This window comes from Mchenga conophoros, linkage group LG17, assembly GCF_057382185.1.
Source record: "Mchenga conophoros isolate Kocher_MC1m ecotype Shallow Benthic linkage group LG17, M_conophoros_male_GT1.1, whole genome shotgun sequence".
In the NCBI taxonomy this organism is placed as follows: domain Eukaryota; kingdom Metazoa; phylum Chordata; class Actinopteri; order Cichliformes; family Cichlidae; genus Mchenga; species Mchenga conophoros.
The window spans coordinates 25,981,574-25,997,189 of record NC_140542.1 but is presented as its reverse complement, the minus strand read 5'-3'; the positions used below and the strand labels follow the sequence as shown (position 1 = coordinate 25,997,189).

Here is a 15,616-nt window from a genome sequence, read left to right as displayed (position 1 = left end):
CCATAGATACAGCCTTCCTTAATGGGAGTGTGGGCATGAGGAAATAGGGAAGGCATAGAACAGGACCTGTCTGCAAGCACAGGCACACTGATGTGTACCACATTCCTGCCAACCTATCAGCCACTGTGAGAGTGGGCTTTCAGGCACTGAGGTGTGAAGAAAATATATTCCAAGACTTGTTCATTTCACAGAGTCTGTGATGAATTTGCTACCAGGAGACTAGGATCATCACTATAATTCTTGGATGCTTACAGCTCCTAATAAATTGAGCAGAAACACCCGTGGCTGTCAATTGTTCACCCATTTCACCCTCTATCATCTGGCCTCCACTTCCATAAGGCAGTGCTATCACATCATCTATCACTATGAGGTTTTGTCCACTACCGGCTACCCCTGATCACCCCTGACTAGCTCTGACTGGGGGCCAGTGCTTTATATGGTAGATGTGAGTCTTGATAGGATTTGACAACTTTATTAGGCACAAATCAGGCGGCCGCACTTTCATTCTCTGGTGGACATGTGAGCGATGTGCGCCCCAAGCTGTGGTTCTCATCATGGGTGGAATTCTCTTTTTCACTTTTTCCTCTATCTCTTTTTATTCAAAGCCCCTGGGTCCTTCTCACACTTTATCATTCCCTCCCCTCAGCGCTCTACTACAGGAGCTTTAGGGGACATATTGTTGCTTGGATTGTTGGTCCTGTCATTAATGAATAGTATCAAGCTCACGACAAAAACAACCACAGTTGTCACTTTGGACCATTGTTAATGCCAAGTCACATTAAGTCACATGACATAGCTGATCAGCCTGTCCACACCGTGCAGTACACAGGACACTAACTGTAGCGGTTCACCGTAAAATACTTTTGGCCATCACGAAACAGGAATATACGAGAAGGCAATGAAATACATTTGGCTTTAGAGATAATAAATTAATCCAAGGATAAATAATAACTCCACTCTGGTTTTCTCGGGTGCAATGATTTATTTCAGCGCAACAGAGGAAGAAGAAAAACCCATTTGTCAGTATGTCTCAGTGAGGGGTTAAACAGAGGGAATCCTGAAGAGATTAACACAGGCATGTTCCCGAAGCTCTTCACTCAAGAGCAAAATGAAAATCACCCAATTTCTTTGAGAAAAGTTTGGGCAAATTGAGAAGCATTATGGAGAGAGTGGAGCCGAAAAAGCATTTCATGCATTAACATTTCCTTCTCACTTCAGCAGCATTCATTCTGGCTTTGTTAACAGTCCCCCACCCCAAAGGGAGATCAGAAAAGAAAGACAGAAGGCACGGACAATTTCCATAAGTCACTTCTTTTCTTTGCATATATTCAAATGAATGTATAAGGTCTGAAAAGAGGCAAAGTCGCTTCTACAGCTACAGAAGTAGGATCTTCTATTTTTAGGATTTGATCGTTGATCTCTAAAAACAGAAAAAAACAAGCAAACAAACAAACAAAACAAAAAGGCATAAATTGTATCCAAGGCTCAAGTGATTCTTGTAAGAGAGATTTATCACACGCCTTTAGGATATGCGCTCCACTTGAGGACAAAGCGCATCTCCACCACACTGATCGGCACAGCAGATGAACTTTGTATTGCACGAAACAACGAGTTTCACGTCAGTTAAGACATCAATCCCTTTGTGGCTGCAAACACAACAGTATATGACGGCAAAAAGAAATAGCAACTCAGTTTTTGCAGTGCGCGACTGATGTAGCAGCAAAATGAAATAGTAGCAATTTCAGGATATGAAGCTGCCCTGTTTGGAAACAGTAAAGCCTTGCCAGACAAAATCTGTGATATATCTGTGATGTTATGATTGTTTTTGGAAATATATGGAAATGATGCAGAAAATGGGATTTTCTAAAAGTGCAGTTACATTTTGCCTTTTCATTCTTGTGCTTTTTTTTTTTCAAAGCGACAGCTCTACCTTGAAAATAAGGAGGAGAAAAGGATGGATGTGTGATTTCTGGTTCAGGCAGACAGATTATGATTGATAATACTACCTAAATTTCACATTTTTGATCATTTACTCTAATATGAGAAGGAAAATGAGAATGCGTGTTGACCTTCTTTTCGTATTCCAGCTCAGCTGTTATTTTTCAAGGTGATGCACATTGAGTCCACTTTGGCTGATTATTCACAGGCATGCTGAAGACACAATGACATTGACAATGAAAATGATCAGTAGATAAGGATCATTACTTTCACAATAAGAGTCAGTGTCATTAAAAACATGAAATGCCTTTCGCAACATCCTATTGCATCTCTACCTAGGAAATTATACACATCGAGTAGTACACAGTGCTTCCTTTAACAGTTTTGGTGTGGATCGCCTGATGATCCTTGCTATCTGTTGTTGTATTTGTTGGGGAAGTTACCTGAGCACTTAATTATGTAAATTATAATGCATTGGGTTACAAGAAAACACAAGGATGTAAGACAGGAAAGACAGGATGTAACAAAGGTGCCACACCAACAGCAGACCAGAGATTAATTGTGCAGGGATTAAAGGCCCTGCAGCAGAAACAGTGGTGGCTACATGGAAGAGCCCACGCTCTAAATTAAATTAACAGGAGATGGGCTCATTAGCAGTCAGCTGAATACTCAGCAAGAATCTCTGTACTATAGGCAACACAGGAAAGGCAGTCAGATGGTAATATCTGTTTTTCCAACTGTGACATTTTTAAGAAAAGGTATATTGTCAGAAGTTGCTTTAAATGCTTTAATTAAATTTGAAACTCTTACAATTAAGAGAGAAAAAAAATGTTCAATTTGTAACCATCAGCTTGAATTTGAAAAGCCGCCGTGTATGAGCGCAGCAAGCTGTGCCTTGAGCTCATGCAGGGATTTTTTCTAAAATCCTGTGTCTGATTTCTGTTACCCAGTAAATCAGTAGGGTTAGTCTCAGCAGGAAGTTGCGCTAAAGAAGTAACCATGATACAAAATCATCGGACAAAAAGTGTAAGAAATCATTTTGGTTTGGGATCTGAAATCCTGGCAGCTTCAATAGGCATCAGTTATAGAGAAATGAAATGTGATCCTGCAGTATAAGAGTTTGCTGTCTCATAGTAACAAGTGACAGTACAGATTTAATACATCTCAGTCCACCTCAGTTCCAATGAATGAGAAAAGTTATACCTACTGTATAGACACAGTGTAATGCTTTAGTGCTTACATGGATGCTGTTTTTAGTCATATTTACATTTTGAATGCTGTGATACTGTAACGCTGGGCTGATAATATATCACAATGATATATCACAATAATTGAATGATTTTTCCCTCTTCAGATGCTCCAGGAATATTGTACCTCAGCTGCTGGGATGTAATTGGCCTACATTATGTTCTCTATTACCGTGGGAATACACTGGATGCATGCCTCCAATGTTGCATCTCTGATGTAGTTTTGTTCCCTTCTGCTTCGAATCACTCTGAATTTCAGAAGCACAGCATACAGTGTGCATGGTCTTTTATTTTGAAAATCAGCAACCACCAGCAGTGTTTCTGTGACTTCCTGTCCTCTTTATATTCTTTATGCAGCTTAATGTCAAAAATAGAGTTAACAGGCATTGTTTGTGACAAACAGTTGCCGAATCTGAAGGAATCGGGTTATGCGTCCATAGGATCCATCACTTCTGTGCGTCTCACTCACTTTCTGTGTAAGTTTGTGTTTAAAGTTGCCTCAAGCCTGGTACACCGCTGAAGACTAGGTAGGTGAAGCTTTATTGTTTTTAGGAGTTGTTCGTGTGAATCAGCGGCACCAAACTTGGCAGGGGATTAATAATTAATAATAATGGATTGGATTTATATAGCGCTTTTTCAAGGCACCCAAAGCGCTTTACAATGCCATTATTCATTCACTCTCACATTCACACACTGGTAGAGGCAAGCTACGGTTGTAGCCACAGCTGCCCTGGGGCAGACTGACAGAAGCGAGGCTGTCATATCGCGCCATCGGCCCCTCTGGCCAACACCAGTAGGCGGTAGGGTAAAGTGTCTTGTCCAAGGACACAACGACCAGGACAGAGAGCCCAGGGATCGAACCGACCATCTTCCGGTTACAGATACGCTTCCCAACCCCCTGAGCCACGGTCGCCCACTGTGGCTCATAGTTAATTAGTTAGTTAGTTAATTAAGTTAGTTAATTATAGTTATTATGTTAATAAAGTGTTCCAATGTTTCACTTCCTTTTATACTGGCCGGATCAATTAAAGTATGGTGAACTTTGTCTTTGCAGTTGGTTCTCTTGTCTTCTTGTGGCACACTCACTTCAAATGTAGCACTGAAAAGTGGCAGTGTGACCGAATGTTGTATTCAGCATGTTCACGCTTCGTGCTCAATGGTGCCATCAGAGAACACCTCATTGCATCTTGCTTTAGCCCACTAATGAATTAGAGAGAACACCATCCTTTCATCACCTGAGCCTCATCAGGTTCCTGTCCAAAACTCATCACCCCTTGCCAGGTTTCTCTTTTTCCTCTTAATCACCACTCTCACCCTTCAGTTTCCTGCTAAAGCAATCTTGCAGTCGGATACTGAAACAAGAAAAAGAAGATTGCAAGCCATTCACAGAGTGATTTTTGATCCCAGAGAAAGACTCGTGATTTTGCAGAGGCTGTTCTAATTGTTTATTCCAACAAAATGATAATTAATCTGCCTCGCTGGATGTACCTGCTTCTGCATGTACAGGTGAGCCGGCGTCAGGCTCTCAGTTTGCACATGTGGCATTGCTTTTGTTCCAGGCCTCGACTGTGTGCTTCATTTACATAACTGTAATTACCTGTGTGGGCAGAAGACCGGCTGCTGCCCCAGGTATGAAGGCTGTTTTCTTCCCATCTTCCTTGTTCAACTGTGAATCACTTAAATTGCCCAGTCTAAACACCGTGCAAAATCTGGGTGAGTTACAGCTTTAGAAATCCTGCTTTCCTTAATGACAGGTTTTGCTAAATGCTGCCTGAACTGGGTCTTGAGGAGAGGAAAATGAGCGTGTAAAAGAAGAAAATCAGAGGCGTTTTTATTCCTGCTGACCAAACACTTTTTCCTCTGACTTTCCTCTGATGCATTTCTCCAGGGTTTTTTTTCTCGCCTGCTCTGTGGGTTTCCACTGAGCATCCTTATTATATGTAAGTATCCAGCTTATCTCATGCCAGGACAAACCCAGATTCAGCTGTAGTGCCTAAAAATTGTTCACAAAAATGTATTTGCATGGCACCATTCACACTGTAAAAAGAATTAAAAATATTACAAAGGCTTCATCTGAGGATGAGAAAAAATACAGAAGAATTAAGACCTCAAAGAAGGTCTTTACAAACACCTTTCTAAAGTATTGTTTTAGTGTCACCTAAGACAACAACACAAAAATATACTGTGCATTGAGATCAGTGGTGATTTGTCCAGACTCCATATTGTTCATTCAAGCTCTGTAACACAGATGAGCCAACCAGGCTTAGCTTTTCACATTTATGTCTTTTCTTTTCACGATTGAGTGCATATGGAAGAGATTGGTTTAATTATTTTCACGTGAGATGTGCTGATTAGAAAAATCACTTGCTGAGCATGGCAGTAACCATGCAGGATACTTTGACAGCCAAAAACTACCAGCTCTTCAAAACTGACAACTCTTTCATTTAATCCAACATTAACTGTGTGAAAAAAGAAAAAAAATATTACTATTCAGCCGCAGATTCATCAAAGCTCAAAGGGAAAATCGGATGAGACGAGAGTTAACCTCAGGAATGCAAATCGGGAACTTTTGCCTTGAATTAATCTGTTAGATTATAGAGTGTGCCCATCATGCAGCAGAGCACTGAAAATGGAGATAAACACTGTCATTTTTTCCTCCAGAATATGCCCACCTACTCTGAAAATGAGACTTGATTCATTGGCAGGGGGGAAATCTCAAATATTTACCATGCTCTGTGGTGTAACTGATACCTGGAGATGGAAGATGATGAGGTGAGAGACAGAGACTAATGGACAGATAAATATGCAGGTACGAGTTTCTCTTGAGGCTCGTGGAAATCTTATCTGAGGAAGTGAGCTGCTATCAGACGTCTGAAATCAGCAGACAGGCTGTTTACATAACAGCCTTGGAACCCTCAAACATTTCCTAGGAGGTGCATCTTCATGCTTTAATTTATTCACCTCACCAACCCTGTCACCATGCGCGCTGAAGTAGTTGCAGAGGGCATTACCTTCACAGCAGCTGAAAACCAATTAGACTTAAAATATATACTGAGTGTGATGAAAGCAAAGCTCAAGTCTTTGTTTGTTTTTTTACTTTGTGTTCAAAGGCCTATGATGGAGTTGTGTTTGTTTGTGTCTCCATAGCTATAAAGTGTACTCTATGGCACCTCTGCTTGGAGGATGTCATGTTGAGTATTGCTTTGCCTTCTAAATTTAGCCAAGCGAGAACACCAAGTATCTCCACTCTGCGCGTACAGTACATATGCAGCTTTTCTGTGGGGATAGCGCTCTACTCTCAAGCAATCAATATTGAATGCACCTACAGGGACTAACCAAGCAAATGTCTGCAGGCTAGACGCAGTCCCTTCCTACCCATTTTCTATATATAAAACTGGCCTGGCATATAATGAAAAACATTACCTGCCACTAGTGCACATAACTCTACCAGCAGCCTGACGGAGGAGTTATGGAACAGGGGCCAAAGAATGATCCAATTACACAAATAGTATTTTTGCACCGAAGCATCATTTATCACAGCAGTCTAAAGAGATAAATCATTGCTGTGCTTTCGTTTACAATGAAATCCCCAGAAATCATTCGGTAATAGGAGATAAAGAGACCATCTCAGTATAACTGAGCTGCCCTCGCTTTCTGTCCACGAGTCAGCCATATGTGCAGGTATAGAGTCTGTATATTAGCAGACCTGTGTCTCATTCTTCAGAAAAAGAGTGGGCTTTGTGCTCAGTCACTCTCTGGAGAGTATCTGTCTCTCCTGTGGCAAAGCCTTGTTCCACAAACAAATGCATATGACAGATGTCAACAAGTTACACTCTAAGAAATGACACTCTGATGTTGGTAGCATTATGTAAATGCTTCATGTTAAAACTAATGCCACCAATTGATTTTTAACTTTAAACACAAGTATGTTGTTTTGAATTTAATTAATAACATAATATTTCAATACAACAAAATGCAGTAAATTAAATCCAATGTAAAAAGTTCATTTAAAATGAAGAGCACTTTAATTTAAAGAGGATTGTCCTAATAGGCTCTCCGTACTTCTGAGTTTGCACATGTGCAGTGTGGAAGTTTGATCATCCGCCATTTTCAACTGAGACTTGCATATGCTTAGCATCCTGGATAGAATCCATCGCCATCTGAGGATTATTTGGTAAGTTCAACAATTTAAGGATGACAAATTTGATTAATGTATACTAACTGATACACATCTGACACTTTCGGGAATACTTTTGCATTTTTTTTAAACAAATGATGCCTGGCAAATTTTTTAACACTCTAGCTTGTATACCTCTCTCACATGTTAGAAGTATGAAAACATTTAACAAATATTGTTGAACCCGCTTCGGTGTAATTTTCCAAAATCTTTTGCGATTCTTGTTAAGATGAGACTTGCCTACTAAGACCGACAGTTTTAAAATTACTCCCAACATCTACCGCACCTGCTCCCTGACATCAGTAATGACCACTGGGAGCGCCAGCGATCCTGTAGTTTGAAGAATGAAATGAATGTGTAGTGTATTTTAGAAATGTGCATCAATTAAGTTGCTACATTGTTTGAAAGAATTCGACTCCATGTTGATTTCTGGTTTAGTGTCAGAAATCTTCACTGAAGAAGCTTCACTTTTCTTTCCAAGCTCCTTAGACTACGATGACCTGGATGACTGTGAACCTTCACAGACTTATTGTTATCCACAAAATGTCATGATAGGATTTTAAGTCCATATTGCCCAGTTCTAATCTTCTATTTAATTTTAATATTTTTAGGGGCACAATTATTAAATATATTGTTGAACAATCTAGAATTGATTAAAGCAAAAATGAAAGCTTTCACGTAATGTCAAAATTGAAAAGCTTCGATTTTTGGGTTCATATATTTGTTAATCTGACACAGAGGAGTCAGTGCCTTACCAATCATGAACCTCACTGCACATCACTGATGTGAGTTATGAAACATTGCTTAATCACATATCTGCTATGTGTTAATATTTTTGACTTTGTTTTGTAAAGAGGTTGAAAGGAACCAAAATAGGAAACTTCTCTCATATTGAGTTCTTATCTCCACCAGAATCCCAGCGTTGATGTTTGACAGGAATGCATTCTGAAAGCTGTCTGTGTCTACTTAAATGAAAAGCCAGATGACCTGTTCAAGGAATTCTTGGTAAGTTAAAAAAGGAAAACGATCAGTTATTTTCCTTTTTTAAATTTGGGATTGGAAATGGAAGGTGGACTTACTTGTCCATATGTATATGTACGCAATTAACTTATCTTTTTTTAATTTTTATTTAAAGGATGTGGATCTTGGTGCAAGCAGAGAAACAGAGCAGCTGACTTTGGGAGTCTATGTTGTCAGACATGAGAGCAAACTCTGCAGATACACCTGAGGACATTGGTGTCATCATAGAAGGATGCACTGTGCTGCAAGCTCTTAGTGATGTGGCAAAGGGTTGTGCCCTCCTGCTTGGACTAATCTATAGTCTAAATCTGAGCTACCCAAAGCACCTGAAATACACATTTGAATTTCTTCAGAAGGTGCTGATGGAGTTGGATGGGAACAACCTATCCATGAAGGTGCAGGTTCTGAAAAACAAACTGCTTGAGTGAAACAGCCTGCAGTGAACTATAGAGGACACTGAACTTTAAGGTTCTCGAACCCTTCTCCTTGCACTTCATAAACTGTTCAGTTTGAATTGCCACAAGAACTTCTGCAAGGCCTTTCACTTTTCTGCGTTCTTTGTTCTTGAACCTTTACCAACATCCAACTACACTGAAAAAGACTGCTCCTAACTTTGGACTTCAGTTTAAGTTTTGAAGCAAAGGTTATTTTTCTAAATATGGACAAAAATGACACAAAAGTAATTTCTACCTGCTGTTTGCAGGGCTGTATTGTGGGCTTTTCATTGTAGCCCAATCAAGTTTAAATTAAGTCATGTTAATGTTAAAAATGTTGGAATCACAACACTTTCCAGTTTTAATCATTTCAGTTTAACATGACATTCTGTATCTTGTCTTCCTGCACCTAAAATGCACTTGAATATATGTAAAGATTGTTTGGGGGAAAAGATCTAGAAGCATTTGAATTGCTCAAAGTGTGCTTCAACAAGTTTTACACAAAGTGTTATTAAAGTTAGGTTAACTGAATAAACTTGTGTTCGATTTATTTAATTTACAAACTTAAATAGACTAAGTTGCAATTCTGTTAAAGTGATTTAATCCTATAGTTTCAGTAGAGCGTGTTTTGGGTGAGTAGATTTATCAGATTTACTTAAAATTTGTTGTTCAAATTAAATATATCATACATTTTATATTTCACTAACCCAGTTGTGTGGAACCGGTTGACATAACTGGGTGGAGTAAATACAACATGTTATTTCTCAAAGTAAGTAGAGCTTGTTTTGGTTGAGTAGGTTTTATTTAGTCTTCTCAATTTAAATCAACAAGGTTAGTTATATCAACATTATGATATTCAGCTAATACAACATGATTCTTTTGATTTGCATTTAATTATCCAAATCTTATCAGATGTACTTAAAATTTCTTGTTCAAATTAAATGTATCATACATTTTATATTTCACTAACCCAGTTGTGTGGAACTGGTTGACATAACTGGGTGGAGTAAATACAACATTTTATTTCTTAGAGTGTACCAGCCAGTCCTGCCACGAGCCTGCTTTCACCTTGACATCCTGCTTATATGCAGTCACCGCAGAGCAGAGATCCTCCATGGCCATTATCTGCTGAAATAAGTGGTGGAAATTTGAAAAAAGAACTTTTTCTCCCAGTTTTTGCCAGTACAACAACGTGTTCTTTGAAATAATGTGTTCAGACTTGTCGGAGCTGTCTAAGCCAACACCTGCAGTGGTTTATTCATATGCCTTTAATTAAGTAAATATGAAAACTTTCACATATACACAGAAAGTTTTATTGTTTTAGAGACTAATAAGAGTCAAACACTTTTATTGGGGAACTTCATGAAAAAAATATTAGACACTTGTATAATTTATGCACAGTCTATTAATCATAACAGAAAACAAAGTAGGGAAAATTCATGATCTTTCTTTCCTGGGGCGGTCGTCATGTTAGCCAGGTTTGTTGTAGCGCTTGATGGTTTTTGCAACTGCACTTTGGGACTCATTCAAAGTTTTAGCAATTTTCCAGACTTGCTGACCTTTAGTTCTTGGACTGTCATTTCTCTTTTCTTAGGTTCTTAGGATTGGTTCTTACCACAATATGAATTCTTACAGTTGTCAAATAGGGCTGTCAGCTGTGTACCAACCTGACTTCTGCACAACACAACTGATGTCTTTACTTACCTGGATGATTGAGCATGCATCAAGATGAAACACAACTGATGGTCCAAATCCTATTAAGAAGGCAAGGAATTCCATAAAAGAGCCCTGACAAGGCACACCTGTGAAGTGAAAAGCATTTCAGGTGACTAAACAAGTTGCACAAGTTCATTGAGATAATGCCAAGGGTTTGCAGCGCTGGAGGATGCAATATCAATAAAACATTAACATGTAGAGTAAATAAATGCTATTTATATAGTGATTTAGATGACGTTATAGAAACATTAGGTAGGTTAACTCGTAACAGCTCAATAACATGATTAAGTATAATAAGAGCATATCTGAGAGACAGAGTTTCTCAGAAGTGAAAATGGACAGAAGTTCAATCTGCAAAAATCTGAGTCAACCATTTCAGAATGCTTCTCGACATAAAGTTGTGAACACTTGGAATATCTAATCATTCATATTACATAATCTAATTGAAAAGCAAAACAAAATAAGAAAAAAGACTAAACTGTGGGAATCTGGAGAATTCTATGTGTGCAAGGGACAAGGCCAAAAATCAATATTGGATGCCTGTGATCTTCAGGCCCTCAGACAGCTCTGCATTACAAACAGACACGATTCTTTCATGGAAATCACTACACAGGCTCAAGAAATCGTTCAGAAATCACTGTCTGTGTACACAGTTCACTGAACTATTTGAAAATGCAGGTTAAAGTATGCGTATGCAAAGAAGAACACATGAAATCTCTAGGCCAATGCTCATTTAAAGTGAAAACTGTCATCAGATGAGCTGAAATTTGAAATTCTTTTTGAGAAAAAAAAAATGGGTGCTGCGTCCTCCATACTAAAGGAGATATGGTCCATCTGGCTTGGTATCAGTGCTCTGTTCAAAAAGCCTGAATCTCTGATAGTATGAGGCTGCATGAGTGTTCAGCAATTTGACAGCTTGCACATCTGGAAAGGCAACATAATGCTGAAAGGTATATGCAGGTTTTAGAACAACATACGCTCCCATTCTGAAAGCATGTTTTTCCGGAAAGACCTTGAATATTTGAGCATGATAAAACTAAACTTGAATACAGCAGCTATTAAAACAGCATGGTTTCATATTTAGAGTTTGGGTGCTGAACTGAAAATGCTGGCTTTACACATGAACTATAATTTATTTATGTTTTTAGTTGGTTAATTAAAAATATTAATTTAATGAATACATAATGTATGAATTATATATTGTATTTTGAACTATGCCAGAGCTAGTAAGTGATAATGCATGCATGAGCATAACTGTTTATTATTTGCTAATTGTGCTTTTACATAAGAGTTTTACAACTCGTCAGTGAGGAAGTCCTCACTCCTGTGCTAGTACACATTATATAATTATTGTAATTGTAGGAACTATAATTATGATGATTGTAGTAACACATGTGACAGACACTGTTTCTACTTTTAAGATTAGACTTAAAACCTTTCTTTATGTTAAAGCGTATAGTTAGGGCTGGATCAGGTGACCCTGAATCCTCCTTTGGTTACGATGCAATAAGTGTATGGATTCCCATGATGCACTGAGTATTTCTTCTTCAGTCACTTTTTTCTTCAGTGTTTTCACACATCTCTCTGTATTTAATTATTAGTTATTATTAATCTCTGGCTCTGTCTTTTGTTCCATTTTCCTCCCCTCACCTTAACCGATCACGGCAGATGGCCGCCCCTCCCTGAGCCTGGTTCTGCTGGAGATTTCTACCTGTTAGAAGGGACTTCATAATATTTTGCTTCCTACTTTTTTATAAAGAATTATCTAGAAACAGTGGGCAATTACCAAACTGCAATATAAAATCTGAGTGCAAGTTCCCAAAGGAGGCAGTAAAGACATCCATATTACCCGCTGTAATGGATGTGGATATGCCTAATAGCCACATTGCAGCTATGTTCATTGTGCTAATGCACTGGAGGCTAATCGAGAGACCTTTGACCACCAAATGCATAAGTAATAAAGCTGTCTCAGTGTGCTAATCAATACAAACTGAATACATTGGAAAGAAAAATCCTCTATTTTTATTCTGGGATATTCTGGGAACGGAGCCAACTTTAATAAATCTGTTCTTTAAAGGGTTGGAAAGAACATCTCAGTGGATACATGCCGTTATGGAAAGGTGTTCTGTCTTCCTCCGTGATCACGTTTCAGTCAAAACCACATCTCTCATTTATCTCTTCAGGGCAGCAGTGCCTTCACTGGATCAGCATATCTTTGCCTTTGCAAGTGCTGCTCTCTCAGCATGTAGCAAGCACCCATCACTGAGTTATGATCATGTCTCTATAATGAGCAGAGACCCAAACCCTGTTGAACACACATCGTTCCCATGGCAGGGAGGAGGAAGAGGAGGAAGCACGCGGGGGAGGGGGGTTAAATATTCCACAGCGTGGTCTGATCTTGCCCAGCTTCAGAGAGTAATGAAGCAGCTCCACAGATCGGTTGTATACGTCCCTATCTCTCTGCCTAATGAATGAATGAGCCGCACCCAGGTGAAAAACGAGCTGGCTCAGTGCAGCTCCTTAAGGGGAAAAAGTGAGATTCCTTTTCCTAGCAAAACACCACATATTCCCAGCCTCTACTGCTCGCCTCCCCCTGTTCCAAACTTGGATTTCAGTGGGAATGATTGATTAAACTGAAAACAGCCCGCGCCCCAACTCCAATCCTCTCCTCTGCTGCATCCCTAACTAATTTGGTTTGTGCTGTTGCAGCGAGCTGTGTTTACAGCTTTGCCATTTCACCTACAAAGACATTTATGCAACTGGTGCAACAACAGCAGATCGAGTATTCACAGGTGAGGTTAATCACATAAGGGCACTGTCATAGGTCAATTCTTAACAGTCAGGAGACTCAGTATGTGTAAAGAAACAAAACAAAAACAACCTATTTCCTTAATCGTACAACTGCAGCAGAAAGAGTGCTTTCCAACTAAAACTTTGTCCAAAGCCTTTGGGGCTACTTGCAGTTTAGCTGATCAAAATAATGCTAATATGCCCGAAAAAGTAAACAGTCGAGTTCAGCATTAATACAGCTACAGCCACAAAAGTCAGTGCAGTGCTTAAGTCCCTTTAGGCTCAGACAATGCCCTGAGGCAGACCTCAAGGCAATGGCGAGCCCTCTTGGTGTCCTATTAAGGTTGCAGTCCAGCTGGTGTGTTGCATGTGAGATAACCTGGCACATCTCTTCATGCAAAACACTGTCTAGGGTCACTTGCTCTTGAAAGCAGTCAACCTAAAAATGGTCTTTAACTCTCATATCAGCGCTGCCATCTGGAACTCAAGTTGACTCCTCTCCCTGGAAGCCCATCACTTAAAAAAAAAAATCCTTTACAAGGTCTACGTTTTATTGTCAGGTGACTCGGTATGTTGAAGCTGAAGAGACCACAGTGTCAGGAAAACAATAGCTAAAAACTGAAAATCCGAGACTGGTCACCCATAACCACAATGAGTATGTTTTAAAACAAAGATATATGCAAATTAAATGTAAATCAGATGCATCAGCTTTTAAAAAAGAGGATATGGCTTTGGATTATTCAAAGTGACTGCTTTGAAAGTCCAGGGCTGCACAATTTACTTTATATTGAGATACCTTGGACAAACTTTTTAATAAGATGTATTTACTGGATAGAAATTTGCATTATATTGACATTTTCAGTTATCGTCATGCTGTAAATACACTGGAAATATAGTTTGTGCCTAAACAACTGAATATGTTTTATTACAGCTAGGTAAAATCGGAACTGTTCAAGCCACGATATTATAACTGCATTGTAGCCATATGTAATCCCTGAGCTTCAACACTCACAATAAAAATAATCATATATGGAGACGTCGCATTCTCACTATAATAATTATTTTATTAGAATAAGTAAAACAAGGTCCGTCATTCTTTCAGTCTGCATGCTGCTATTTTTGTGGCTCCAACCTGTTTATTTTTCTTTTGATCGTCCTTCTCTCTGTGTTTGCACATGTTCATTTGTTCTGAAGACATCTGGCGCTGAAGCAGCCCACAGATGAGCATTAAACGCAAACATTGATGGCCGGTGTGGACAATGGTCTCTGAAAATAACAAAGTTAAGAGCATTCACAAAAGAGTGAAAAACGTGGGGTTTGAAAAGACTGTAGGTAACAAAAATGGAATGGAAGAAAAACAGGTGTATTCATAAAATTATCAGACTAAAATTATCAGACCCCTTTGAGTCTTGCTATAATGCAGCCTATAATGCTATAGAATTATTTAAATTAATTACTTTATTTTATTTTAAAACCCATAATGACATCATAAAACACAATAATTGTTTTGAAATCTTTACAATTCTATTAATAATGAAAAATAAATATTCAGACTCTGTATTTAGTCGTAACACCCCTGAGTCTGATTACTATCTCAAGTCTTCTTGGGTATGGGATGATAGGATTTTCACTTTTCACCAGAAAGTCCGAGTCCCTCTCAGGTTGGATAGTATATCTGTGAAAAGACACTTTTTAGTCTCCCTAAAAGTTGATTAGATTTTGAGTGGGCCAGTCGAAGACATTCATGGGGCAGCTCCTTAACAAGCCCAGCTGCTGTCTTCACTATCTGCTCAGGGTTGTTATTCTGTTCGAGGCAAGTCTGATGTCAAGTTCAACTTTTCCTCAACCCTGACCACCCTGACTATCCCTGAAAAACCTTTGGTATGGCATTGGGTAGTTTCTTCATGTCACAACACTTACAGTTCTTTGCTTAATAAAACCAGAGAAAACTCTTTCTTCATGCATCTGATCAGTGAAGTGTCCCAGTGGTTACTGTTTTTCTGGACGCTTCTCCGAGAAAATCTGACCCTCACCCAGAGTGATATAGACACAAAGACATTTTACTGATCTCACAAGAGAAGTCGTTGAATCTTAGAACATAACAAACCTGAGCAGATAGTCAAGGCAGGGAAATTGGTGATCAGATGGTTCTTGGTCACTCTCTCACTATGGCAGTTCATCCTTGGACTGGTCAGTTTGTTTATGTGGCAAGATCAGATAACGGTCCTGGTTCTTCCAAACTTCTCCGTGCTCATCAAAGCCCAGTACCAGAATTTTTTTTAAATCTATGGCCG

The 15,616-nt window shown here is 39.1% G+C and overlaps 1 long non-coding RNA gene across 1 annotated transcript; it reads left to right on the top strand.

The window, feature by feature from the left end:
- Positions 1 to 7,265: 7,265 nt before the first annotated feature.
- Positions 7,266 to 9,341, top strand: LOC146555563 (uncharacterized). Its single transcript, XR_014889244.1, has 3 exons — positions 7,266 to 7,359; positions 8,275 to 8,367; positions 8,498 to 9,341. It is a non-coding gene; the product is annotated as an uncharacterized LOC146555563 (long non-coding RNA).
- The last annotated feature ends 6,275 nt before the right edge of the window (positions 9,342 to 15,616 follow it).